At 39.6% G+C, this 25,801-nt stretch overlaps 1 long non-coding RNA gene across 1 annotated transcript; it reads right to left on the bottom strand.

The window, feature by feature from the left end:
* Nucleotides 1-15,021: 15,021 nt before the first annotated feature.
* On the bottom strand, nt 15,022-22,383 carry LOC108432420. The gene is made up of 3 exons (XR_001858225.2): nt 22,318-22,383; nt 21,998-22,117; nt 15,022-15,080 (listed from the first exon to the last, which is right to left on the bottom strand). It is a non-coding gene; the product is annotated as an uncharacterized LOC108432420 (long non-coding RNA).
* Nucleotides 22,384-25,801: the final 3,418 nt, after the last annotated feature.

The following is a 25,801-nucleotide window of genomic DNA, read 5'->3' as shown; positions in this document are numbered from 1 at the left end:
ACAACTCGGTAACAATGCAAATCCTAATCACGACTCACGAGGCTATAATAAGGTACTAGAATGAAGTCTTTGTTGACTTATAAACATGTTGTAACAGACGGGCTGATGACACTATTTTGAGTGGTCCTTTTTAGTCTCCAGCAGACTCTCAGTGACATGAATTACATATCAGTGATGAACGCAGTCAGTAGATTATGAAGAGAATTACCTGGGTGAGTAAAATGTGTTTAGAATCTGCTGAATTCAGTCGTTTTTCTCTTTCTTTGGTGTCCAAGTTCATATCTCAACATCCATCTCAACGTCCATCTCAACGTCCATCTCAACATCCATCTCAACATCCATCTCAACGTCCATCTCAACATCCATCTCAACATCCATCTCAACGTCCATTGCAACATACATCTCAACATCCTCAACACGCTGACACCATTCTCTACCTGGAGCTGAACTAGAGAAGGGTATGGCTAAGGTTGAGGATTAGTGTTAGTATTAGGGCCAGGGTGAGGGTTGGGATTAGGTTTAGGTTGAGGTTAAGGTTAAGATTAGGGCCAGGGTGAGGGTTAGGTTAAGGTTTTGGGTTTAGGTTTAAGGTTAAGATTAGGACCAGGGTGAGGGTTGGGATTAGGTTTAGGTTGAGGTTAAGGTTAAGATTAGGGCCAGGGTGAGGGTTAGGGTAAGGTTTTGGGTTTAGGTTTAAGGTTAAGATTAGGACCAGGTTGAGGATTGGGATTAGGTTTAGGTTAAGGTTAAGGTTAAGATTAGGGCCAGGGTGAGGGTTAGGTTAAGGTTTTGGGTTTAGGTTTAAGGTTAAGATTAGGACCAGGTTGAGGGTTGGGATTGGGATTAGGTTTAGGTTGAGGTTAAGGTTAAGATTAGGGCCAGGGTGAGAGTTAGGGTAAGGTTTTGGGTTTAGGTTTAAGGTTATGATTAGAGCCAGGGTGAGGGTTAGGGTAAGGTTTTGGGTTTAGGTTTAAGGTTATGATTAGAGCCAGGGTGAGAGTTAGGGTAAGGTTTTGGGTTTAGGTTTAAGGTTATGATTAGAGCCAGGGTGAGGGTTAGGGTAAGGTTTTGGGTTTAGGTTTAAGGTTATGATTAGAGCCAGGGTGAGAGTTAGGGTAAGGTTTTGGGTTTAGGTTTAAGGTTATGATTAGGGCCAGGGTGAGAGTTAGGGTAAGGTTTTGGGTTTAGGTTTAAGGTTATGATTAGAGCCAGGGTGAGGGTTAGGGTAAGGTTTTGGGTTTAGGTTGAGGTTAAGGTTAAGATTAGGGCCAGGGTGAAGGTTAGGGTAAGGTTTTAGGTTTAAGGTACTGCATTTATCTCAATGTATTTAAATGCTTCACCACTACACTTTTTAAAAACATTGTGTTTCAAGGGTTCTTTGTTTAAAAAATGGTTCTATACAGAACATGAACACTCACAGAACCCTTTGCATGATTGAATGCTTCTTTGCATTATGAAAGGGTTCTTCAGATTGATCGTACATTATGTACGAATGTGTCATAAAACATTCTATATCGAACCTTTTCGAAAGCGGTTCTATACAGCATCCAGAAGGGTTCTTCTATTGTTACAGGCTTGACGTTATGAAAACATCTACAGAACGTTCTGCAGCAATCTGAATAACACTTTCATGACACAAAGAACTTTTTAATTATGGAAATGTTTTTTGAGTGTTTTCTTTACCAAAGACCCCTTAAAGCCCCGCCTTTTTAAAGAGTATACTACTTCACTGATACATTATTGATGTGTTACTAACACTCTGTTACGGGTTTATTAATCATCTACAAAGGATGAGAATACTCAGAATCGTGCCATTATCCATTCTAATGGCATTTTAAAAACTTTACATAACTACAAAGCACCTGTACTACTTATTAAAGACTATAAAAACATTATGAACATTGGAAATGCCATCACTGATAATTTCATGTAAAAAGATATTTTAAGTTATTCATATTTCAGTGTGACATGTATTCATTTGTCTATCAGTGGGTTTTACAGTCTACAGTATATATTTTGCTATTGCAGGATAGGCTGGAGAGCTTCCTGCCCTGTAAGGTTTATGAGGTGCTATGTATTCTGCTCATATTTGTACACTGTAGGACAAACAAACATTCAAACAAAAGTTTAAAACAGTTGTGTTTACTGCAGTCTGTTTTATTTTTTATTGGAATGTTGAGACATTAAGAAAGTTATTAGACTGTTTAGGGTATATACAAGTTGGCATTAGAGCCTTCTGAAGCATTATTACAGTTTTAAAACATGCTTAGTAAGCACTGTTGCCAAGTTACTAAGAGTTATGAGTGCATTTATAATGGCTTATGAATATGGGCTTCATAGATAGTGTAGTCTTGTAGAATCTAATCTAAAATCTTTTAAAAAACTCTATTAGGCACTCCTACCTTGTTGGTCCACTAGATGTGACCGTAGCTCATTTACTGCTGCACAGTTTGTGTTCATCCTCTAGTCCTTCATCAGTGGTCACAGGACAGTGCTGGCTGGCTATTTTTGGTTGGTTGACTATTCTCAGTCAAGCAGTGACACTGAGGTGTTTAAAAACTCCAGCAGCACTGCTGCATCTGATCTACTCATACCAGTGCAACACACATTAACACGTCATGACCATATCAGTGTTGCTGCATTTTGCACTTTGGAAAATGAGTGGAAATCTCCAGTAACAGTTCTCAGAAGTGCCAGGCCTGACTAGGCCTGAATTCTTACTCAGCCTGGACTCATCTCTCTTCTATGCCCAGTGTGAACTTGAAATGTGCTTGAAAGTAAGAAAAAAACAGATCCAGAAAGCAGTAAAGCGCTTGGCATGCAGTGACATGAAGCAGGCTTGCTTTTCTTTTGGCTAAGATAATAAGCACTGTGTTGATATGGGAAGGAGTGAGTCTGCTCAAAAGGGTGGCACCATGCCAGCTCATTTATTCTGAATCTGCCGAGCATCACATGGGGTCCAGGACCCCACGCTGGAATGTAAGCTGCTCAAAAGAGAGCCTCAGAAACTGCAGTGGATGTTTTGGAGCTCAGGGGGAAACTCTGGGTAAACGTACAAAGGACTTCAATACCTATTAGCTCATTTGCATGAAATTGCTGTTGAGTCTACGCTCACTGTCCACTTTATTAGAAACACCTAGTACTTCTATTCACTGGCCACTTTATCAGAAACACTAACCTTGTATGTCCACTCACTGTCCACTTCATTGATATTTCTGCTCACTAGCCACTTTATTTTGAACACTTCCTTTTTACATCTACTCACTGTCCACTTCATTAGAAACATCCATCTTTTATGTCCACTCACTGTCCACTCATTAGAAACATTTTACTCCTTGTCCACTTTATTGGAAACACAGACCTTGTACTTTTATTCACTGCCCACTTCATAATAATAACAACTCAGTAACACTTTTATGCTTCAATGTAGCAACATGTGACACTTTTCCCTCAGGTGCTTCTTACAAGCAGCACAAACAGCATGGTGGAGGTAGTGCTGGAATGAGGACGGACAGAGAGAGTTTTCAGTAGGAATGCTGCCACTTTTCCACTGTCAGCTGTCGAGAAAAGACTACAGCTGTTCTAAATGGAAAGAGCTCAGACAGCACAGGTTAAATAGGATTCAGTGCGTGAAATCAAGCCTACTAGCACTCCATTTACATATAATTTACATGAAGCACACCCTAATTCATGCGTTTGATTAGGAGCCAAAAAGGATAGCATTTAATGGCTTGTGAGCCAAACACAGTGCTCCCCCTACTGACCAAACTTTATAGTATTAAAAGTACAATGACTGGAAAGAATAAAGTGTGAAATAAACAGAACGTCTTAGTTTTTTAAGATTGTATAATGAGGTGGTTGTTTAGTGTGATTATTTTCAACACTGTATTATGGCATCTCCTTCATTGTGTTTTGTATTTGATTATTTTTTTAATGGAATCTAAAATATAACAGTACAAAACAAAAACACATTAAAATGTGTCATTAAATGGAAGATGGACTACAGCCTTAGTTCTCACCAAAGTGTATGTAAAATAATTGCCTTCGCTTCTGCTCTGGATTGTGATGTATTTTCTTTTTCTCTTTCTTGTTATTGATATTATTGATTAGTTAACCTCAAATCAAGCATTTTGACAGGAAGTTGTCATTATATTTAGTTTCACTTTGTTCTTGCCATGTGGCATTAATGAAGCCTAAATGTAGTTGGTTTGATGGTGCTTCATGACGGTGTTAACGGCATATTATCCTATTAAATGACCTCCAACCAAGCTTGGTTCTGTGGTCAGAAAAGGGTTCCCGCATGTCTGTGAAACTGTAGATCTTCCGGGCCAAGGTGCTCCAGAGATTAGCGTTTACTCTCATCTGATGCTCTGAATTGGGTTCATGAAGGCCTTGCTTCTTAGCTGGTGAGCTGAATCAGGTGTGTTTAATGAGGCAGTGAGTGGAAGTCTGCAGTGTCTGAGCCTGCGAGGACTGGAGCCTCACACATGGGCTGGAGAACCACTAGCTGCCATCCATCCAGAGGAAAAGAAAAGTTTTAATGCTGCAAAACATCAGCTATGGAAAAGGTAATGGCTTGTAATATTGTTAATATAGGAACATTTTTCCTTTCAAATTTAGCATAACGTTTGTTTAGCAGTACCTGAAATGTTGCAAATTGTTGGAAGTTATTTTAAGAAGTAAACACGTGATCATTTTTCCAATGTAACTTTTTTAAACTCTTCTTTTTATGCACTAGCTGTGTTTTGCATTGTTATTTTGAGGGTGGAGTCAGTGGTATAAAACAGAAGCATGATGTAATACGCCAAACTGAAACATGGACTCTTTTGCACTGGATTGTAATCTGCACAAAATAATCAGAACTATTTTCTATTTTTATTCTTGTCCTTGATTTTATAGATGATACTGATAATAGTTTTGGTTAGGTTGTTGCAGGAAATGATGTCATTGTGTGAAGCATTTTCAACACTTGTTTCTGCTTGCAATTTGCGCAGAAAGTGGATGTAAACACACACGCTTTGCATGAACGGGTGGGCTTTGAGTCTCTAACTGTACACCAGCATGGCATAGGGGTTTCCAATAAAGTGGCTAGCTAGTGTACACACAGTGATGGATGAACTATAGTGATGGATAACTCTTGGATGGTAAGCTGGCAACTCTAGGCCTGCATAAAATCAGCCTGCATGGTGAGGGGAGTCGCACACAGATGCCATAACCCCGATCATTAATAAAACATGCTGGAACTTGCTCATAAAGAGAGTGGATCAGTTGTGTTGTACAGCCGAGGCGTCGCACGCCAACTGCTCCATTAAGAGAGTGGCAGAGCCGATTTCATCACACCAGTGTGAGTGTTTGTGCGCGTATGCTCATTTTCATACATTTTCAGGACAAAAATGTTCCGTCGTTGTAGAAAAACAGTGAAAAGAAAAAGGCTGTGTGACCACCAGAAGGACCTCGAGTTTGTGCTTTGTAAAGCGGTCTATGTTTGATTTGTTTCAGACTAAATGAGGAAAACCATTTGTTTTTGGAGACTGGGGTTAAGATTTAGCACAAAGCCCCCCTTATTTGTTTAATTTCCAACCAAAACAGCCAGTAAGTACTAATTATCCATTTTTCAGGAGATATTTCAGACATTTTTTCAGGAATTCAAAATATGATCAAGCTCCACGTTTGTTTCAGATCTGATAAAAATCCATAGGTGTTTGTCCATCTTTCCAGGGTGGGAAGAAGACTCAATGCTATGAGTCTGAAAGGATATGTAGCTGTCAAGAAGCCTCATTGAGAAAAGAAAATGTATATAAACGAACCCAAAGAAAACAAAGAAGCAGCTGGTGTTCTCAGAACAATAGACTGACCACCCCACAGTCAAAGTCTGAATTTTCAGAAGCATCCTTGCAGATGTCTTTGAAAAGCTGTTAGCTTGATCACTAAAAAGAATGAAAGCTGTAATAAAGGTAAAGTGTAGACAGTAAATACTGAAAACACTGTTATACAATACATCATCAATGTCCAAAGAAGAACACATATCTCCATTTTCGCCGTTGTTTAATTTTCTACATCAGATGAACAGGGCAGTTGTCCTTTATACTCTATGAAAATTGCATGCTGTACAGGCCTACAGAAATGCTCAGAAACACTTGGAATAAAACCTTTTTTTTTAATTATGGTGTGGCGTTCATCAGACCAAGAGATTTTGGACAATTTCATGCTCCCAACCTTGTGGCAACAGTTTGGGGACAGACCCTTGCTGTTCCAACATGACTGTGCAAAAAAAAAAGGTCCATAAAGACATGAATGAAAGAGTTTGGTGTGGAAGAAATTGACTGGGCTGCACTGAGTCCTGACCTCAACCTGATAGAACACCTCTGGAATGAATTAGAGCAGAGACTGTGAACCAGGTCTTCTCGTCCAACATCAGTGACTGACCTCACAAAATGTGCCTCCGGAAGAATGGGCAAAAATTCCCATAAACACATTCCTACACCTTGTGGAAAGCCTTCCCAGGAGAGTTGAAGTTGTTATAGCTGCAAAGGGTAAACACACACACACACACACACACACACACACACACACACACACACACACACATATATATATATATAGCTGCTGTCGGAAGAAAACCTTGTCCCAAAATAGTAACTTTACAGAAGAAGGAAAAAACATACTTCACTTTCAATGTAAGTCAATGGAACCAGAATTATTCCCATGTCATTTTGGATAATTTCTTTTGGGCCACTCATCATAAAATTTACAAACAATGTAAAGAGTAACAGACACTTTCAAATTATGTCAAAAGCTGAAAAATGCCAAAAATGAAGATACAAGGTTCACACACAAGGTATATATGTGTGTGTGTGTGTGTGTGTATGTATAGTGTGTGTGTATATATATATATATATAATGTGTGTAGTGTGTGTATATATATATATATATATATATATATATATATATATATATATATATATATGTAGTATATATATACATATACATATACATGTATACATATATACACATACATACATACACACACACACACACACACACACACACACATATATAATGTATGTATATTTTGCACACCCACACACACCATGTAAAGCATGTTTAAATTTGATATATACTTGACATGGTGACATTCTTCTTCAGATTAAAGAACATGTTCTTTTGGAAAATGGTTCTATATAGCACTGAAAAGGGACTTGTAATGTTAGCAGAACACTTTTTGGAGCTACACACAACATGCTTTCCATCAATGTGAAGAACCATTTCACCATGCAGGGAACTGTTTACTTTAGAATACGTGGTTCTATATAGAGCCATTCCATTTACTGAAGAACCCTAGATGAACCATCTTCTGATTGAAACAGAATATGTTCTTTTTGAAAGTGGTTCTATGTAGCACTAAAAAGGGTTCTTCTGTTTTACAAGCTTGACTTGTAATATTAGCAGAACCCTTTCTGGAGGTACATATTTTTAATATATTTTCCATCAATCTGAAGAACCTTTTACCATGTAGAGAACCATTTAATTTAGAACTTATAGTTCTAAAGAGAACCATTCCTTTTACTGAAGAAACTTTAAGCAACCATCATTTCTAAGTCCTGACACTGTAGAAAAACAAGCCTGTAAATGTGAGGACCCCTTTAGAACAGTACACTGAGTAGCATGGGGTTAGTGAGGAGAGACCACAGTGTCAGTACCGATGATGTCACCCATCACCCACACAGAGGCTTGACCAAAAGCGACTTAAACGACTGCGACTCACTTTGTTCAACAATTAAAGCCAGGAGGCTGGCAGAGAGAGAGAGAGAGAGAGAGAGAGAGAGAGAGAGAGAGAGAGAGAAAGGCCCAACACTGCTGCCATTGCCGGCGTAATTGAGCTCCATTTGTAGACCGACAGCTGGACAGAATTCACTATTGCAATTTGGACGCAAGACAACGGCAAAGGAGCCACATGTTCTATTAAAATATGATGATGTGTGGCCCTCCCGAGGTCCGCCGCACTCCCCAGGCCGTTTGAAGTCCTCGTCTTTAGGGCTCTAATGGGAAGTGCTGGCGCGTGTCAGGCCGCTGGGCCAGGCGCTCGGCGGGCCGCGATAGGTAACGCGCCGTGGCAGTTGGCACCCTTTAAGCAGCCGCTGGGTGGGATTTGATGTACTTGTTTGTGGCCAGATGTCGCTGGAACGGAGAGAATGTCACCCGGCTTCTTTCCTCAGGAGTCGTCGGATGACAGATCGTGCGCAACAGCAGAGGCGGCGGAGACGGTCCCCGAGACCGAGCGGAGCAGAGAATTTCTGATAGGAGAAAGTGCACCTCTCAAAGTTCAGGATCAAAAAGCACTTCGCTAAACTTATAAGCGCAAGAGAGCGTCCCCGGGATGGCACTTTACTTTACTTTATTTATTTATTTACTTATTCATTCACCTTCGGCTCTGAAAGTGCTTTGAAAACTTCTAGTACAGCGCCCAGTTGGACTAAACTGGTAATCACAAAACAGCTCCGAGGAGAAGTGCTGATGTGGGATCAGTTATGGAGAAAGGAAAAAGAAAAATACTAATCACGGGGGTGTTTCACAAAGCAGGAGCGTTCAGTTAGCAGAAAAAAGCTGCAGCAGCTGCCCAGCGACTTCTATTATGAGCATGTTGTTTAAGGATGCACAGAGAAATGTTATTGTCTGTGGGATCAAACACACTACAGACAGGGCAGACAGAGATTAGGTGGCAAAACCCTTGAGTGTTACTTTAAGCTGAGAGGCAAGCCTGTCCAGTAGGAGGAGAGGTCAAGTGCATTCCTACTGGACAGTATTTACTTTGAAGTGACCCGGCTAATTGCTCTGAAAACACTTTCAGTCTGTCTGTCTGTCTGTCTGTCTGTCTGTCTGTCTGTCTGTCTGCCTATTTGATGCTTTATTTTTTAAGGGAAACAAGAATAACAAAACACAATAAATTATTATGAGTATTAGTAGTAGTAGTAGTAGTAGTAGTAGTAGTAATAGTAGTAAAAGTGGTAGTAATAATAACAAAGATAATAATAATAATAATAATGATGATGATGGTGATGTTGTTGAGATGAATGAAATATTGTCAATAAATCCTTGTCATCGTCAGCATTATCATTATTATTATTACAGATGTTTGTTTTTCAATTACTAATATTTTCCAATTTATTTACGCTAGAAAACGGATGACAAAAATGGTCATTAATAATAATAAATCTTCCTCCTCCTCCTCCTCATCACCACCATTATCACTATCATTATTATTGTGGTTGTTCTTTTCAGGTTATTGTTGCTATTGTTTGTTTTGTAATTATTATTATTTTCCAATTGTTTATACAAGAAAATGAATGACAAGCTCAATAATAATTATTCATCAACATTATTATTATCATTATTATTATTATTGATATTATTATTATTATTGTTTTTACAACTCGTGATGAAAGCTAATTAAGAACTAAAGAATTAAAGAATCGGCTTCTTTAACTAAGACAGCTGAGTGAAACAACTTATGATGATGATTGTGATCATCAGCATCTCTCTGATTATTGTCATCATCATTACCATCGTCATCACCATCATCATCATCATCGTCATCATCATCACGGCCATCATCATCTCTGTATCCTCTGCAGTGAGGGTGAGGGAATAAGCAGCTTTTGGGTGATGGGCGGGTCTGAGTCCCAGGCGTCCGGCGCCGAGACGGTTTCCAGGGCGACACCTGGCCGCGGTGTTGTGATGAGAGAGCCCATGTGTTAATTAAAGCCCCATCTGCGAGGAGGAGTCCACATGCACACACTCTCACAGGGGATACAGAGCACAGAACAAACTGATCACACACACACACACACCTCTCACACACTGCTGTGAGAACATACACACACAAACACACACAGAAGCTGAGTCCTCTGAGTACCTGCCATTAAAAATAACAAGCAATAGATGAGAGACGCACCGATAGACAGAGAGAGAGAGAGAGAGAGAGAGAGAGAGATCCCTCTGTTTGTTTTCACATCAGTGTTAAATGTGAGAAGTTGTGGTCACCAGGCGAAAACACCACTGACCCAACAGTAAACAAACAGTGGTCTTGAGTTAGCAAGGACCCTCTCTGTGCTCAACACTGAAAAAAAAACATTTCTCTCTGGTGCACAATATCAACAAAATATCATACTGCAATTCGCTACATATCATGTAGCAAATAATCATATCATAACTGCCGTATATTAATAACAGAAATACGAACCATTACTGCATGTTTTATCTCTCTTAAGAAAAGCTCCTATAAATGTTCCCTTGTTATTTTTTTATTTAAAAATACTTCAATTTGAAGAATCTGGTTGTGCCAGTGGTGCTGTGCCTATAAGTGTATATGTTGGAAGAAAGCCTCATATCTCCAAAATGATAACCTTATAAGAAAAAACCTACTTTACTTTTAACGTAAGTCAATGGAACCAGAATGTTTTCCAAAGCTTTTTGGGCCGTTTCTTTTAGTCCATTCATCATGAAATGTATACATACTATAAAGCATAACAGCCATTTTCAAATTATGACTGAAAAACAACAAAGCATGTTACTTGGAGAGTCTGACCATACCTCACATAGCTATTTATAGTAATTTTGTGACAAGAATACATTACAAATCAATAATTACATAGTAATTACAATGTTATTGTTTAACATCAGTATTACAATTGACTCCTATTATAGATACACAACCACCATACCCATCTACCATAGCTGTTATAGGAAAGCCAGTTTGAAATGCTATTCAAAAGTTTGGAATCACTGTTTTTGATGATATGAAACTAATGTGGTTGCAGGAACACTTATGTAATTATTCTAATGCTGCAGTTGTGTTATAACGGTAGAAGGTCAGGGGCAAAGTGGATGTTCCTTTCTTTTCAATAGAGCAATAAGGGAAACTGTCCAGCAGGACAGCAATAACACCAATCCTATCCTATTACGCAATCCTATTATCATTAGAATGAAGGCAAACATAACAAAACAGCAAAAAAGTTAAGAATATCTTAATATTTTGTTTACAAAAAAAAAAAAAACTATTGGTCATGTGAGCTAGAATGAAGAACAAACTCATTGTACAGATTTCATAAATTCCATCGGCAGCATTGCTGATTTAGTTTAACGAAGCATCGTTTGGCTAAACCAAGTATTGGATGGTAACTACAAAATATACTGGGGTGCCAAAAGGTTTGGAAATGCTTACGCAAACAGAGTTACACACATGAAATCATTACTTATTGTTATGTTATGTTTTTCTTGTAATAGCACTTTGTGATGGCTGAAGGCATCAAGGAGAAATCCGGAACCACACCTAGGTTCTTCAGGATATCCAGGACCTTCCTGAAAACAAGATATTCTTCTTACTTTTATGATTTGTTTGTTTGAGAGTTTTCTAATTGCAAAGAGATGATACTACTTTTTCTTTTTTGATACTGAAATTGAAAACTTGACAAGCTGCAAACAGTAATAAACTGAAAAATTAAAAACTCAAACAGGTCTGTAGAGGATTCCATTACAGCTGTACAGCATCTAAAATAAACTTATAACCAAGTGAACATCCAGAATGCATGTTACCTGGTAGCAGTGACCATACACACACTGACCACTTTATTATGTACAGTTCAGTTGCTTTTTAACACAAATAGCTGATCTGCCAATCACATATGCATTTAGGCGTGTAGAGGTGGTCAAGACAACTTGCTGAAGTGCAGACCGAGCATCAGAACGGGGAAGAAAGGGGATTTAAGGGACTTTGAACGTGGCGTGGTTGTTGGTGCCAGACGGGCTGGTCTGAGTATTTCAGAAACTGCTGATCTACTGGGATTTTAACACACAACCATCTGTAGGGTTTACAGAGAACGGTCTGAAAAAGAGGGAATATCCAGTGAGCGGTCAGTTGCGTGGACAAGAAATGCCTTCTTGATGTGAGAGGTCAGAGGAGAGCGGGCAGACTGGTTCCAGATGATAGAAAGGCAACAGTCACTCAAATAAACAAAATCTCTGAGGAATGTTTCCAACACCTTGTTGAAAGTACACCATGAAGAATTAAGGCAGTTCTGAGGGCGAAAGGGGGTCCAACCTTTTACAAGCAAGGTATACCTAATAAAGTGGCCGGCAAGTGTATCTCACTGCCCAAATACCTATTCTTTGAATTTTGTGATTAGAACATATGAATAGATCATTACAATGTAATTACAATGTTATTATGCAATATCCGTTTTGAAATGTAGTCCTACTATGAATACAACACCGAAATACCCATTTCCTTATCTGAGTGCTTTTACAAACACATTATGTGACTTGTAAAATGGAAAAATATCATTTCTGACAAAAGTCCAGGCTGCTATTTTCTATACAGTATTTTGGCAGGGATGCTGTGGCGCACCTCTCTAAGCATCCTGCCAGGATGCAGCAGCTAGCTGAGTAATTGGAGTGTGTGCCATAATGAACAGGGCTGTGCTGGAGGAAGGCAGCGACGGGCTTTCAAGCTTCTCCGATGTGTTCTTGGACCAGGCCTCGCTGCCTGTCAACCCTGCATTACAGTGAAAGAGTTACGCTCCTAAACATATGACAGCCCATTTGGTCCAAGTTGATTGTGCAATCAAATCTAATTAGATGAGAGAGCACTGGTACGGTGCCAGTTTCCAGTAATGTGGTGATTTTTTCAGTTGTTTTACGGTGAAAATTGTCCTATATGCAAGCTACTAAAAGTCACCATATGGTGTGAGAGCATAATGATGTATTTGTTGTATTTAAACAGTTTGAAATGCTGTTCAAAAGTTTGGAACCACTGTTTTTAATAATATGGAGTGACAGTTGTTGCAGGTGCACTTACGTATCTATTCTGATGTCGCATTTAGATCATGATGACAGCAGGTCAAGAGGAAGCTGGATGTTTCTACGTTTTCTGTGAAGCACTGATGGAAACTGGAAATGACAGCATAACACAATGGTCAGAGCCGTCCACTGCCATGGTGTAATAAGCCAAACGTTGATTTTGAAGTCCAGGAACGTTGAATTCTCTTGGATGTCTTCACCTTAAATAAACAATCAACACTGCTAACGTTTTCTTCTGGTAATCATCTATTTTCCCCATTAATACTGTCTCCATAGCAACGTTTACATGGCTGCATGCCACCATCGGGTACCATAGGAAATGTAAATGTGTCCAGAGTGATGAACAAAGCTGTAGATGACTTACAAAGCTGTATAAAGTTACAAAGAATTTCCTAATAAAATATTCATAAAGTTTGTATTTCAGGTAGAGATGGATATCGACTCATTTTGATATTTGAATATCCCTAATGCTGTGTTCAATTAAATATTGTTAAAAAGCAGACATTTAGTAATAAGATTCACCGATCAGGCATAACATTATGACCATGTCCTTGTTTCTACACTCAGTCCATTTTATCAGCTCCACTTACTATATAGGAGCGTTTTGTAGTTCTACAGTAACAGACTGTAGTCACACCTCAGTGTCACTGCTGGACTCAACAGTCCACCACCCAAAAATACACAGCAAACAGCATCCTGTGGGCACCGTCCTGTGTCCACTAATGAAGGACTAATAGATGACCAACGCTAATCTACAAAGTGGCCTGACAAGGTAGGAGTGTCTAATCCAGCAGCACTATTATGTCTGATCCACTCAGACCAGTGCAACATACACTAACACACCATCACCACATGAGTGTTGCTGCAGTGCTGAGATTGATCCCAAATAATACTTGCTCTGTGAGGGTCCATGGGGGTCCTGACCACTGAAGAACAGGGTAAAATGGGGCTAACAATGTATCAGAGAAACAGATGGACTACAGTCGGTAACTGTAGAACTACAAAGTGCACCTATATAGTAAGTGGAGCTGATATAATGGACTATGAGCACAGGAACAAGGAGTTGGTCATAATGTTATGCCTGAATGGGTGTATATTACATTATTGACAGTCATGTAACCATGGCAGTAGTGAACTGGTTACTGTAACTGACCTATATACCCAATTGTGAGGTGACTCTCTTCACTACTTCATCTTAAAAAGTTTTTGGACCAATGCTAATGTGTCTAATGCCATATTGACAATGAGGTTTGGTTTTGTTGGGCCATTCTGCTAAATTACTTCATTCGTAGGATTATTTCTCTTGGGATGTGTTTGTGCCAAACTCCAACCCCTAAATTCCAACTTTTGAAAGCAATCCTTATATATTTATTTTTAAAGATGTTTTGGTGACTAAGTCAAGTTGAAAATTCAGTTTTACGAGTAATTATTGAATAAAAAAAATGCTATTGTAGTATAAAATACTTTTTAAAAAATGCTGTCCCACATTTTCTACCAAATCACTACCAAAACACATGAGTTTTAGTCCATAGGCGGCGCTTTAGGTAAGCTTTGTTTTACCTGAGGCTAGAAAAATAAACTCAATCCTTGTTTTGACTGGAATTAAGCTGATGAGGGATATCAAACTTTTGCACAGTACTTACATGCATTTAACTGACACTGTATGAATATGAAGTGTTTCTTGGACATTTTTTAAACCATATCTAAAATAAATAAATAAATAAATAAACAAACAAACAAACAATAAAACTTTCTCTATTGGTGTGTGTGCACTTTAGCAGGGTGGCACTGGACTCTGCGTGGGTCATCCATGCTGTGACCTCTACGAGGGGAGCGGTCCAGAACCCCCGTTGATCCAGCCATCTGCTCCCTATTACAGGCCACGCTACATCCCATCTCCTCCTTTTTTAAATGGATGTATTAATCGCTGTTCATATGGTATGCATTTGAGGAGCTGCGAGGCCGAGGGAGCGGTTGCCATGGCGGCAGCTCCTCTGGGGTTGGGGCAGGGGTCAAGGCCCATGTCTGCCTCACTGTAGGCCCAGATGGAGGTCTGAAACACTTCCCCCCTCTCTCTCTCGCTCTCTCTCACCATCTCGATCTCTCTCAGGACTTACAGCCGACTCCTACACTGCTCCAACAGAAGGACAAGACCTCCTGGGAATTGCTGCTACAAATCTTTACGTTTGGGAGGAGGACGTTCAGGTGTGCAGGTGTGCCGAGTTCTGAGAAATGGAACGAAAGCAGGGACTGTCAAAAGAACATGTGAACAGGAGGACTAGTGAGAAAAAGATGATGCTAATTTTATCAGCAGTGATGCTACAATCATGTCATGCTAATGACGATGATGTTAACCCTCTACTGTATGAAGTATTACTTGGGTATGACAAAAGGAGAGACAAGGTTTTGTTCCAACAACAGCGATTATATGATTGAGATAGAGTGTAATATATAAATATATTGTGCTGCTGTCAGAGGAAAACCTCATATCTCTGAAATGGTAAGTTTCTAGGAGAAGGAAAAAACATGGTCTACTTTTAATGCAAGTCAATGGAAGCAGAGGTTTTTTTCCCAAGTCATTTTGTGCCATTTCTTTTGATCCATTCATCATGAAATTTACACAGAATATAAAGTACAACAGGCATTTTCAAATTCTGTCAAAAACAGAAAAACAACAAAAATGGAGATATGGCAAACATAGTTGGTAAATTGTTGCCACAGAGCAACAATGTGCAGTCATGGAAAGCACCATAAAATCATTGTTTACTCTAAAAACATCCTTTCATTGAAAAAAAGACTAATCATATCCAGCTTACACACTTAGTAAAATATATTACTTTAAAAAAGTTTAAGTTAAACTTTTAGTTTTAGTTTTTTTTTAACTTTAAGTTAAAAAAAAGTTCAATTGGTATTTGGAATGTATGGCGATAATAGCATTATAAAAAGATTTTCTTTTACCACAATTAAATAGCAAAACGGGTTATTTTATTAATGGCTTTTACTAAAATTGAGATCAAATATTTGTTGCCACACCAAGCAATAGAGGGTTAAAGGGCCCATATTGTGGAAAAACGAATTTCTCTCACTTTTTTTTTTAATAGAAAGAGCTTAAAGTAATACTTGCAGCCCATATGTGGAATCCACATTGCAAAGATAGCCCGATACAACCTTTTCAGAAGACACTGAAGTTATTAAGCTCAGAAATACAGGCGTTCACATCACTTCATCGCACCACACAAAGGTGCATCACTTTAACTTGCCAGCAGGGGGCGTGCTGGGTCGCCATGGTCTGTAGTGTCAATGTAGACATTTCACATTAATACCAGCTCCAGAGAACAAACATGTACAACCCATAAAACACTCGCTTTGTCAGGCACCGAGATTCTTTGAAGGACAATATGAAAACTGTTCCTCTGAAAGTGGCTGAAGCAGCAACTTGTGCTAACTGCATTCAGTGTAATGTTAGTCAGGAACAGTGAGGTGCAGATACAGAGGTTCTTTTTCTCTGTCTGACAAATTTGATTTCTTTATTCATTGCACAAACCCATTTTCATCTGCTCGTGGTCAGCTAACAAATCACTGAAAAGGCTCGAACATGTTCTACTAGTCATCATTGTATTGTTATTGCTCTAGCGGAAGCGGCATTCCTCTGCAACAAGATGGAAATTTGAAAAGGGCCTTTCTGAATTTGCTGCTTCTGTGATGTCATAAGAACCAAAACATTCACATATATCCACCTATTGCTGTTGTCGGAAGAAAACCTCGTATCTCCATTTTTGGTCATTGTTTTTCAGTTTTTGACATAATTTGAAAGTGGCTGTTGCCCTTTACATTGAATGTAAATTTCATAATGAATGGACTGAAAGAAATGACCCAAAATGTCTTGGAAAAAAGTCTGGTTCCATTGACTTTCATTTAAAGTAAAGTAGGTTTTTCCATCTCCTGTATACTTATTTTGTAGATACAAGGTTTTCTTCCAATGACAGAAATATTCAGCCTACAGCAGTTTAGCCCCACCTACTCATCTTGAAGTTCTAAGCATCTCTTCTTTGAATGCTGTTTGAATGAGGTATAATACAGGCAATCAGAACAGAGTTCATTTACATATATCAAAGGCATATGCTGTATGTTAAAGGTATAGTAACAAACTGCCTGTTGTGAAAAGAGGTTGCAAAGTGGTCACGTAAGAATTATAACCATTTCTTGGTACATAAAACCATATACATGTTATAAATAGGCCTCAAACAAAAACAAGGAGATATAGGATATGTATTTCTCACTCATCGTCCATTGAAACACATGCAGATTTGAAACTTTTAACAAACCGATAAAAGTCAGAAGTGCAGGCTCAAATCTGTCAACACAGAATGGAAATGCAACATTTATGTATCTGCTTCATTACTAGAGTGAGACGAAGGTGGAAAAGGCGAGAAGAGCTTTAACTTCTGTTGTTGCTGCTGCCATGGTAACGAATGACGGTGTAAGTGCAGCGGGGAAAAAAACCAAATGAATTCCGATCTGAGGGTCACATCGAAGGCACATAATCACGAATCGGATACACATCCAATCTAGGACCACATTGAATTTCGCTCAGGTTGGATTTGAATAGCTCTGAAAACATCAGTCACATTAGAGCAAAAAATTGGATTTGTGCCACTTCAACCTGGTAATGTGGATGTAGCCCAACTATGTAATCAGTCATATAATTATGTATTTTCATTTAAAGTGTAGCATAAAGTAATTAACTCTGGACCTCTAAGAGTTAAAACTAAGTCAAAACTAAGGCCTCCACATCCACGAAAACCTCCTAGTGTAGAGATCCAGCTTTGATCCACTATGAGACAAAATCACAAGTATTGTGCTTCTATCATATGTAGTAATATGTTTCATATTTTCATCTTTTGTAATAAAGGTGTATTTCAGGCTTTGACTCATTAATGTGGCTATTTCTGTTATTGAATCTGCTTTTCAGTTAATAGCATGGTCCTTCAATCAAAGTCCTTATAGGAAAGTCTTTTTGCAGTGTCCCTACGAAGTCATTTGCAGCCATACAAGCCTAGCCCTTTGAAAGAGAAGAGACAAATACTCAAAACTGAAAATCAGACACATATTTGAAATCTTTGATCAAATATACCAAAATCCTCAGAATCAGATTAACATTTGGCTCATTAACAAAGAAAAATGTGGGTTTTTGGGGGTTCTTCTGGCTACTGCACTTGTGCAGATCTTCACCAAGATGGGAGGGGCTTTCTCTGCTCAAGTTATATGCTAATTGGTTATTTTCTGCAAGAAGTTGAGCGTTACAAGTTTTTACATTTATGTTTCAACCAGTGACCCATCTCCGCCTTTAGAACATCTCCAACTCATTGCTGTTCAGTGGCATACAAAATTGGGATAAAGTCAGAGACGACTCAAATCTAGTTCCACTCCAGCACTTACTTCCCATCAATATAATCAGATTTTTGTTAAGGAGACTTCAGGTGTTTTTGTTAAGGAGACTTTTGAAACCTCAAAAAATGAGAGAAAATGGAAGTCCTAACAACCACCTGGAAAACCTGGAAGATCCTGTCACCATCATATAAACAGTACTTATACATTCCTAGCTAGCTAATTAGCCTAGTGAATTATTTCATTAATTGTGGTTATTATAATGGTTCCAAGTGTCTCCTGAGCATGTAGGAAATGAACGAGAGCTAGAACTCTGTATTCATTTGGTTCGTGTTTGTGTTAGTTGTTGTTTTTGAATGTGCAACGAGGAAAAACACTTATAAACAGAATGTTTCTTTATTAAACCCTGCAGCTACATGTGTGGCTGGTGCAAGTTCATAGATGTAGCACAAAAATTAACCACACAAAGTTGTGACGTTACCAACCAATACGCACTAACACACCACCACCACGTCAGTGTTACTGCAGTGCTGAGAATGATCTATTACACTGAGAATAGTCCACCACCCAAAAATATCCAGCGTCTGTGGGCAGTGTCCTGTGACCACTGATGAAGGACTAGAGGATGGCCAACACAAACTGTGCAGCAGCAGATGAGCTGTCGTCTCTGACTTTACATCTACAAGGTGGCCTGACAAGGTAGGAGTGTCTAATAGAGTGGACAGTGAGTGGACACAGTGTTTAAAAACTCTAGCAGCACTGCTGTGTCTGATCCACTCAGACCAGTGCAGCACACACTAACACACCACCACCACATCAGTGTTGCTGCGGTGCTAAGAAATATCCCAAATAGTACCTGCTCTGTGAGGGTCCTTGGGGGTCCTGACCACTGAAGAACAGGTTAAAAGGGGGCTAACAAAGTATCAGAGAAACAGATGGACTACAGTCTGTAACTGTAGAACTACAAAGTGCACCTATATAGTAAGTGGAGCTGATGAAATGGACAATGAGTGTAGAAACAAGGAGTTGGTCATGATGTTAAGCCTGACCGGTGTATTGTGTTTAGTTCTTGAAGCTTCTGTGTAATTTTATGGCTTTATTTGCTTATTTGCTAAATGAAGGGTGGTCAGAACTTTTGCACAGTACTGTACAAGTGTAACATTTTGTATAGTATCTGAGGGGAACAATGGCATTAAGTATTATAAGTATTAAGCAAAATTGGAATGGTCAGTCAGGAACCTTTACTGAAATCTGGTTTGTGATTTGAGGCCTTTACTTGAAAAAAACCTGGAAAAAACACCAGACAAACTGAATTATGTTTTATGAACGCCTCTTTCAATAGCAATGAATGCTTCATCAGACACAAAATGAGTGGGTGTGGGGTCTATCTTTGATGGCTTATGTCTCGAAAGCCAAGCTCACTCCCTCTCTCTTGCTCTTGGATATAAAACAGTGTAGAGCTTGTTCTTCTAATTTAGTTGTCCATCACTGTGAACAGCCCGCGTGTTTGCTGCGGTGGGAGGATGGCTTTAATATCATCTCCGGCTCCTCCAGGGACCGGCATGCCTAATAGCTGCTCCGCTCTAATTTGTTTTGCCATGCGGTCGCTGCGTTTATGTATCAGCGACTGCCGTAAATGAATCAGGCCAATATAATGCGAGTTGTCAGTAATTCCGGGATGCGGAGAACAAAGATGGCAGAGGAAATAAAGTGTGTAAGCTGTGTGCTTTGGGTTCCGAGAGGTTCCCGGACCCGCAGACTCATTTGTTGACTGTGTGTGAGTGTGGGCATGTACGCGAGCGCTCATATCTGCGTCTGGGGGCACAAAACTTCATCAGAGAGTCTGACAAGTTGCCTTTATCTATCACTCTCTGGAGGGTTTCTCAAGATTGCTGGTAACAAAACAGTATGAAAAATTAAGCTACTGCGACGAGAGAAAGAGAGAGAGAGAGAGAGAGAGAGAGAGAGAGAGAGAGAGAGAAAAATACTGTTAGTGGAGAGAGAGAAAGAAAAAGAAAGATTGTGGGTGCTGAGATTAAGAAAGTGAAAGAGAGAGATAGAAGACTAAGAAAGATCTAGAGAGTGAGGGATAAGGACAGGAGAGAGAGAGTGAGAGAGAGAGTGAGGGGAAAGAAAGAGAGGGGGGAATATGTAGAAAGATCGAGAGAGTGAGGGATAAGGACAGGAGAGAGAGAGAGAGAGAGAGAGAGAGAGAGAGAGAGAGAGAGAGAGAGAGAGAGAGAGAGAGAGTGAGGGGAAAGAAAGAGAGGGGGGAATATGTAGAAAGATCGAGAGAGTGATAAAGAGAGAAAGAGAGGGTGAGAAAAAGAATGAGAGCTTGAGAGAGAGAAGAAAAGAGAAAAACAGGGGGAGAAAAAATACTGAGAAAGATTGAGGGAGTGGGGGAGAGAGAGAAAGAGAGAGTGAGAAAGTGAAAAGAAAGGGGGTGAAAAAAGGATTAAGATTGAAAGAGTGAGGTAGAGCGAGAGAAACAGGAGAAAGATTGAGAGAGAGGGGGGTTATGGTAGAGAACAATTCAACTGGGTGTAATATACAGTTGAATCACTGCAGAATTACATCACTGAACAACAAAGTTTGAAGTTTCTGGAGTTTGTACCTTGTAGACCTAATGATCGGGAATAATTAGCAGCAGTAAGTACAAAAATACGCAGAGGAGATGAAGCGGGAAGTTCTGCAAACATCTTAGCAGCCTGTTATTCTCAGCTTTACTTTGCGCTCATTTCCTGCTATCGATAATTGCCTTTAGCAGGACGGAGGGCAGAAGCCCGGGATCTGATTAGCATTCAGCTCAGCTGTGGCTGAAGGGAGGAGAAAGCATCCTGGGATGATCATAGTGGAGCATTTGGCCTACTGTGGGGCCTCGATGCCTCCTAGCCTTCTCACTGCTAAACAAACAAACACCCAGGCTGCACCACCTATAACCTCCTGACACACTCACACATACCTCCATGCAGGAGTGCTGTTGTTCAGGGTCTTGCTCGGACCCCTCTAGGTTCAATATTTCAGTGTGTGTGTGATGGGGAACGGGGGCTAATTACCTTTGAAGTGTACAGCCACCCGGCTGACCTGCACATGCAAAGAGGGGCTGCATTTTCGTGTAGCGCTAGAGCTGCTATGCTAATGAAGTCTCATTTCTCTCCGTCTCTCTCTAGCTCAGTCTATCTCTCCAACCCTCACTGTATTATCAAAAAATGATGACCGCCAGCTAATTATTAGTGAGCGAAAGACTGCCAAGGGGGGCGAGAGCCATTGTTCCTGGACTGGTTTGGGCATTAAAGATGGATGGGAAAGCAAAGAGTGTGGGCTTGAGGGGTGGGAGGTGGGGTTAGGGGGTGGTTGGGAAACAGACTGAATGAAAGTGACCTAAAGTAAAACATTCAGATGTACATTACTGAGGCTGGATTGTATTCAACACAGCTGTTCCCATAACATATCAACATATTCTTTCAAAGGAAACAGATGTAGCTACATTATAGGCTAGTCATTCATCCGGTGACTAGGCCAAGAACATGTATGGAACATTCAGCTGAATTAGTTTAAGCTGTGGTGCCACAGTCAAAAAACTACTCGAACAATAACAATCATACACGAAAAACAAACCATAGGGTTTATCAAAATGAGGATTAGCCAAATTAACACCAAACCAGGTCAGACACCAGATTAACAACACATGGGTGAAGGTGATAACAGAATCAGGCAAACAAGAAAGGGTCATAACTATAGATATACATACCTAGATGCTGTGTCTGGGTCCAGCCAGGCACGTCAACGGTGTCGCCATTTTGCGGTGGTCAACATCGCTGCTGGACTGCATTCAGTACCATTACAGTGTAGTTTGTTCAGTCTTTGAGTCCTTAAAACCAAAAGGATTAGATAGCTTTCACCAGGGTAATTGTCCTGAGCTCCCATGTACCATGAGGTTGAATGAAAGTCCGAATTGCAATGGTCCCCATTCTGAGGCGATGTGAGCCAAATGTAGAGATGAGAGCTTTGCCCAAGCAAATTGTCTCCACATGAGTAGAACATATACAAAGATTGGCTGAATATACTTACAATTAAACAACAGCAAACTGAGGCATGGAGCTCAGTTTCCCACTAGTCTTCCATGCTGTCTCATGGATCCACTTTTGGCTTGTAAACTGATCTCGACCCACAGCACTCCCACTTGGATGGGGTAGGAATTACCATAAGCAAAAGCAAAATGTGTGACAGCTGTCACAAAGTATAATTTTGGACAGTATCTATTTCAAGAATATCACACTCAGAAAGCTCGGAAAGGATTGTATAATGGAGGGAGCACAGCGATTCACGCTCATGTTTGTGTGATGCCTATTGTTTGCATGATGTTTATGTTTAGATACGGCCATGTGGTTGGTGATGCACAGAGGACCTGTTGATGTGATTGTTTTTCCTCTGGTTTTATATTAAGTCTATTTCATTTAACAGTCTATTCAACTTTATATAGTATTTATTTACAATGATGGTTAATACTTTGTAGCTTGGTAAGTTCTAGCATTCCTTAATCCATGGAGATATTCGTAATAGATTTACTTTAGCACCTTCTTACACAAAGCTATAATTAGCTTCTCGTTTTCCAGCTTCTTGTTTGAAATTTCCCATTCCACCATGGTATAGCTTCAGGCACCAGAAAGTGTCTGCTACTCCATTTAAGGTGGAACGAGAAAACTTGAACAAGAAGCTAGCGAATGGGAAGCCAACTGTAGCTTTGTTCTTCTTACTACGTTCAGGGGGGATTACTTTTTTTTTACGTGCATTAAGATTAGAAGTGGTGCACACATTGATGAATTTGCTGATGTGTGCGAGTTTGTGTTTCTCGCGCTAAACTCGGTTTTTAACATCAGGTGCAGACTGAATACTTCTCTGCTGGTCCGGATGGCTAAGTAGCAGAATCAGTTATTCAAGGAATAAGCTACTGAAAGCAGGCAATGCAGTCTAGATGAATTTCTATCTGAGGAGTATAAAGTAAATGTGGTGAAAATCGGTTAAGTACTAAGGAAGCTGTGGCTGATTTAGTCCTGAGAACTCATCACCTCTCAATACCAGTGAATTTGTTTACAGGCAGATCTTGACCTCTCCAATATGGCGGACATGCAGACGTATCACTTCAGATACACAGCAACAGGCAATGTGGCATCTAGGTGTGTATATCTATGGCCTTAACCAAAGAGCAAACACACAGGTGGACGTACCCCAAGGGGCAAATCCAAGAACCAGAACAAGGTCATAAACACATTTGCTAGCAAATAAGAGGACAGTTTGCAACACACTGACAGAACAGAGGCAATGCTTCACAAACAAACAATGCAAACAGACAGGCTTATATACACAGGAACACAGGTGTTGATAATCAATACTCAGGTGACTCAGATCTGCTGGTTGGCATATGACTGGTTAGTGGAGTCACATGACAAACTCAGGGATTCATGGAAGTGGAGTCTGCAATGGAATGAGCCTAACTGAGAACCAGGAAATGTGACAAAAGCATTCAGCCTTTAGATATTTACAAGAATTATGTTATGATTTATTCATATGGCTTAAATTGAGATGGTAATGAGGTAAATATAAAAAAATATATTTTTATATGGTGTTTATTAGTTTCTGTCCCAAACCCCTAAATACAGTTTTTTGTAATTTTCTTTCATCTTTTAAAATATCGTTTTTGATTTCTTGTAAAAATGAATTTGAAAGATTTGTCATGATTTCGATTTTTAAATGATCAAACTACAAAAAATGTTGTGCCATGTCTTCATGTCACTACTGAAATACAGTGTGTTAGTCTCTAGGCAGAGCCTTATTTTAGCCACACTCCTGCATTTCAGAACATGAGGTCCCTCATGGCCACATGGTGAGCAGTTAGATCCCATTGTTTTGAAGTAAATGTGTCTCAAAGAATGTGTAATTAACAATTAAAAATTGTCACTACCAACGTTTCATGAAAAATATGAAGATTTTTTTGTATGTACATCTGTTCAAAGCTGTGCTTACAGGTCCTGTATTGGCTACTGTTTAAGTTCTACTCAAAATTAGCTATGGTAACAATTCATACTGGAACATTTGGTGAAGTTTTGGTACTGTTATGATTGTATTTATAGTGAGAAAATGGAATGTTGGGTCATTTGATTTTTTCAGCCTCACTTTTCTGGGATCAATGTTGTGTGGAGGAATAGATTCACAGCAGAATCAGCCATCCCATATTGGGAAGGGGAGCATGTGTCAAATACCAGCGGGTCATTCTCTTCTAGCGAATCGAATGACCGCGGAGACATGATGAGGCAGTTATTTAATGCTCCTTTTGCTTTGCACATGGTGCACACAACCAATCAGTTCTTGGCTCTCCTCTGTTGTGCTGTGAAACTGTTTAGATTCAAGGCATCAATGCCGAATGCGTCACAGTTGGGAATTATCAAGACTAAACCACACCTACACTGCCTGTCGAAAGTTTGAGAATTCTTAGCTTTTTTAGAAGGTTTTTAATAAATGGATGTGTTTTCTTGTAACATATGAACTCTCTATTGCACAATGTTGCCTCAGGGCAACAAACCCATTCTCCTAACTTTACAATAACATTATCCATATTTAAAGACACTGACAGGGTTAGCAATAAAGGGAACGGTTTATGTCAATAAAAAGCATGTTCCTGGGCATGCTATGTCTTAGTGGGCACTTTTAAACCTCTTTTTTAACATTCAGTATCAATTTTTTTTGCAGAAATATGTTTGTTGTCTAGAAGCAACATTATGTGGCAGTGGAATGTATTTGACCCGTCACAACCCACTTCAGAGAACATGGCTATATCATATCATTTCTTCCCATTGTCACACAATGTTGCCTCAAGACAGCATACCCCAAAATGACCCCTGCTCACATTATTAAACAATATTTTGATATCTAATAGGTCCGTTTTATGTAAGAAAAGTTAATCAAATATATATTTTTAATTGCTCTCATAACACGTGAAATAGAAGGTTAAATAAAAATATGTTCTGATCTTGAGAATGTTGAACTTGATAAAAGCCTTAGTTTGGGAAATCCCAAATTCTACCAATTTTATACTGTTGTTGTGACGTCAGCACTCAATTTCAAGTGTTTAAGCCACTTTTGGGCCAAGAGAGGTTTGGAATATAGGCTTTTAATAATACTGTCTTGGTAGCTAGCTAGCAAAATTTCCCGTTCCACCTTAAATGTTGTAGCAGTTACATTCTGCCACCTCAGGCATCAAAACAGCAAATCACTGAAGAATTAGGGGTGGGCGATAATAAATAATTGTCGCCACCCACCCACCTCTCCTTGAAGGCCTGATATGATGCCCGATATTTAATTAAAGCACAGAAGTGAGGTTGCTGAACTTTATCCTCCTCTGCTATCACTGCAGACTGGCAGGGTCACCTACAGAGCACCGCTAGTAGCCTGTTAATGAAGTAATGTTCTTTTTTATTTGAGGGTCCCATTTCATAGGGGAAGATTTCAACCACTAGCCCACTCAGTTCCAAGAGGCAAGGTGAAAGTCGAAAAACAA

The sequence above is a fragment of the Pygocentrus nattereri genome, chromosome 14, assembly GCF_015220715.1.
Source record: "Pygocentrus nattereri isolate fPygNat1 chromosome 14, fPygNat1.pri, whole genome shotgun sequence".
Classification (NCBI taxonomy): domain Eukaryota; kingdom Metazoa; phylum Chordata; class Actinopteri; order Characiformes; family Serrasalmidae; genus Pygocentrus; species Pygocentrus nattereri.
This window is presented reverse-complemented; position numbering and strand designations above follow the sequence as displayed.